Genomic DNA, 4,399 nt, shown 5'->3' on the forward strand with positions numbered 1-4,399 from the left:
CATAGCGGGAGGGTGGGCGGGACTTGGGGAGGGACAGGGGGACACCTCTAGATGAAAGATTAAGGGGACCCAACCAACACAGAGAAACCAACTAAGGTAGGGACAGATAGAGGGGGGTACCTACATTCAGAAGGAACAGGTTCCAATACAGAAACAGGTAGGGACAGATAGAGAATGGAGAGTGAGGGAAAGAGAGAGAGAGGTAGGTAGGGGCCAGCTAGACTGCAGTAGAGAGAGGTAGGTAGGGGCCAGCTAGACTGCAGTAGAGAGAGGTAGGTAGGGGCCAGCTAGACTGCAGTAGAGAGAGGTAGGTAGGGGCCAGCTAGACTGTAGTAGAGAGAGGTAGGTAGGGGCCAGCTAGACTGTAGTAGAGAGAGGTAGGTAGGGGCCAGCTAGACTGTAGGAGAGAGAGGTAGGTAGGGGCCAGCTAGACTGTAGGAGAGAGAGGTAGGTAGGGGCCAGCTAGACTGCAGTAGAGGTAGGTAGGGGCCAGCTAGACTGCAGTAGAGAGAGGTAGGTAGGGGCCAGCTAGACTGTAGTAGAGAGAGGTAGGGGCCAGCTAGACTACAGTAGAGAGAGGTAGGTAAGGGCCAGCTAGACTACAGTAGAGAGAGGTATGTAGGGGCCAGCTAGACTGCAGTAGAGGGGTGGGTAGGGGCCAGCTAGACTACAGTAGAGGGGAAGAGAGGGGTAGGTAGAGAGACCAGCTAGACTACAGTAGAGGGAAAGGGAGACTTAACAGATTTTTTTTATCAGATTGTAGAAAAAATACACCACACAGAGAGCCATAGACAGAGACGGGCACTCCCACAGTAAGACACACACACTTGCAATACCTAGAGCTTTGTGTAGATGGCGCTGTTAAACTAGTCAGACATACTCAGACACTGTCAGTGAGGGACAGACAGCGTGTTGGGGACAGACAGCGTGTTGGGGACAGACAGCGTGTTGGGGACAGACAGCGTGTTGGGGACAGACAGCGTGTTGGGGACAGACAGGTAGGTGTCTAGCCTCTGTTGATTTCTGAGAGATGTCTTTTTTTCCGGGGTAAAGGATATTCTATATGAATGAAAATTCATCCTGTTATTACTAGATCACTGGTTCCCTGCTGATCTCCTCCAACAAGCATGCTTTGTTTCTGTCCTTTTCCCTAAGGAATGCTTTCTTCATATTACTATCGTGAGATAATTCTCATGTTCTCTTCTAGATAGACAGGGGATAACTAACCTCTTGGTTCATACGAGTCACCATTATAAGAGGGAGAGAAATAGGGTTTAAATAATACCTGTTATTCTTACGTAAAGTTAGGAAACTACAGATTACAGCCTCAAGATCACGTCTCTAGTTGTACCTGTTTGTGTGTCGTGTCTGAGTTTGTTTACCTATTGTTTACCGTACATGACACTGTTGATTGTTTTAATAAGGTAACGATTTAACACTTGACTCCTCCCACCCCATTGTCCTCCACCTGTAAACTGTGACCAACTGTGTGTGTGTGTGTTGCCATAGTGATATCTTGAGGAAAGAGATTAAACCCATAATTGTTTATCCTGATAACGTGTTACAAGAGGTCCATCTTTTGTTGCTTTTTGTTGCTTTTTTTAATTTGCTGCTATTTTTTTGTTTCCATGGTGAGCTTAAATGAACACAAACAAAACATTGTTTATTTTTAGTTTTGTGGTTTTGCACTTTTAATTTTTTATTTTTGTATTAAGGATGTTTTTAACCTTCCCTCATAAAGGACATCTGAATTCTAACGTCCGTGTTCTATTGTTGTTCAGTGTAAAGTGTCTCTTTCTTGTTGTTCAGTGTAAAGTGTCTCTTTCTTGCTGGCAAAGCAAAAGTAGGAAAACTAATGGCAAATAAAAAGTAGGAAAACTAATGGCAAATAAAAAGTAGGAAAACTAATGGCAAATAAAAAGTAGGAAAACTTAATGGCAAATAAAAAGTGAAACTGCGAGTAATCCGCACTTTTACAACGACTGACTGTGTGCTGACTGTGTGTGGGCACATGTTTGTATTTCCAAGGGAAAGGAGGTTGTAGCTGGAACTAGCCTACTGTGTGTGTGTGTGTGTGTGTCTGTGTGAGAATAGTGATGTTATCCTTTTACTATTCTTCACTTTGTTCCAAGATAAGAGCACAATATCCCTCCAACAGGACAGCGGAGCCAGGACTCATACAGACAGATGGCAAACACAGAATGCCAACAGCCTACGTCCCAAATGCCACTCTGTTCCCTATATATATATTCCTCATAGGGCTCTGGTCAAAAGTAGTGACTTTTAAAGGGAATAGTGCCATTTTGGACACCGGCATAGAGTTGGATAGAGGGTGCACTTGAACAGAAACTGTTATTGAGAATGTGCCCGCGAGCCAACTTTATGTACAGTATAGACAGCTGTGAGGTTGTCAGCAGTTTGAGGCCAGGATTCAATCCGATTGCCCCTTTTCGGCTAAGCACCTTTTTATTAAAGGCAATGTTCCCACGTTCGCGGAGACCGCATTCACGGTAAACGCTGCTTATGTCAGCTCAATTGGAAATTACCTTTAAATGTCATGAGGCAGATCTATAAAGGATTTGAATGAATCCCAGCCTTAGTGTCATTAAAGGGGACGTTCAGTCTTTTTTGGCTTTTAAAGTTAGCTGAAGTTTTTAGTGGCTGTTTGAAAGAAAATTTAACCAGGGATTTCAGTTTCTCCTGAACCATTGTTCCTCACCCTGAAAGTATTCAATCTAACATTAAGTTGTAAAATCCTGAACTTCCCCTTTAATATCCATATCTCAACTTTAGTGAATTTGGACACATTTTGCACAGATAGATGTATAGATGACTGACTGACCAGGACTGTGATCATAGAAGCGATAAACTAATCAATGTATCATTCAACAAAGACAATCTACATCTCCCCCATTCTGCTATCTCTATTTCTATCAGTTTAGATTTTAGATTTTCATGTTTTTGTATCCATTTAAATTGATTTAAAGATGTTTTTTTTGTCAGGTTTCAATGTTCTGCAGTAGATCGTTTGGACTCGTTATGATATTGTGATGACTTAATTGGTTAATTAATAAATGCAATCATCAAGTGTCTTTAGTAAATGAGGGCTCTAACTTAGGAACTTATAGAACTTAAGGCTTATTGAGGAACGGAGAGAAGAGGGGAAGGCACAGGGAGGAAGGGAAGGCAGAGGGAGGAAGGGAAGACAGAGGGAGGAAGGGAAGGCAGAGGGAGGAAGGGAAGGCAGAGGGAGGAAGGGAAGGCTGTAGAAACAAGCATGATCCTTATGTTCTGCAGAATGACTCTGATGTGCTCCAGTATTTCAATGGACTGCTGCTCTATGTCAATCTCTACAAACATTCAACTCAATTCTCTGTGGAAATAAATACATCAAGTTTCTTCTTCTTCCAATCTTTCCAACTGTCGCCTCCTTGTTATGTTAATGTCATAACCTTTGAACTGCGGCTGCATAAAACCTGTAGTGCGTCCCAGTCTGCACCCTATTCCCTATACAGTGCCCTACTGTTGACCAGGGTCCATAGGGCTCTGAAAGTAGTGCAGCAAAAAGGTAATAAGGTGCAATTTAGGACGCCACCCTGTGTATTTGTCCACGCCGGGTGAATGTGAGCCATGACAGATGTCTGTTGTGTGTCACTGTTTTACAGGAAAGGAGGGGAAAAAATTAGTGTGTCAGATGGAGAAAGACACTTTTGTCATGTTCCAGACCTCATTAATTTGGTAATGATGTCATATCCTGTCTGGGAACACAGACAGCAGTTTCCTGTACACAGAGAACTACGACACACACACCTGTGTGTTTGTGTGTGAGAGAGAAACTCTGTAGCTCAGTTAGAGAGCATGGTGGTAGAGCATGACGCTTACAACAGAAGGATAGTGGGTTCGATACATAAAATGTATGCATGACTGTAAGTGGCTTTGGATAAAAGCGTCTGCTAAATGGCATCTATTATTGAGGGACAGTAATGGACCTCCAGCACATAGAACACCCCCGGGCAATGTCATTTAGCCACTGTGAACATGAGAGACACACCCACACTGTTCACGTGGGCTATGACCCATTGCTACAGGGGACAGGGTTACACCTCACACCAGCATCAATGAGAGGGGAAAGGAAACGTAATGGTTGATTATGTGATACAGCATCAGGTGTTTCCAGATATAGGTTAATATGAGGTGTCCAGGTATAGGTTAATATGAGGTTGCCAGGTAAAGGTTAATATGAGGTTGCCAGGTATAGGTTAATATGAGGTTGTCAGGTCCAGATATAGGCTGATATGAGGTTGCTAGGTCCAGGTATAGGTTAATATGAGGTTGCCAGGTCCAGGTATAGGTTCATATGAGGCTGCCAGGTCCAGGTAGTGTCCCCCCCAGATTGTAT

At 43.5% G+C, this 4,399-nt stretch overlaps 1 long non-coding RNA gene across 1 annotated transcript; it reads left to right on the plus strand.

Moving 5' to 3' along the window:
* Positions 1 to 36: 36 nt before the first annotated feature.
* Positions 37 to 1,982, plus strand: LOC120027986. The gene is made up of 2 exons (XR_005473364.1): positions 37 to 237; positions 479 to 1,982. It is a non-coding gene; the product is annotated as an uncharacterized LOC120027986 (long non-coding RNA).
* Positions 1,983 to 4,399: the final 2,417 nt, after the last annotated feature.

The sequence above is a fragment of the Salvelinus namaycush genome, chromosome 2, assembly GCF_016432855.1.
Source record: "Salvelinus namaycush isolate Seneca chromosome 2, SaNama_1.0, whole genome shotgun sequence".
NCBI lineage: Eukaryota > Metazoa > Chordata > Actinopteri > Salmoniformes > Salmonidae > Salvelinus > Salvelinus namaycush.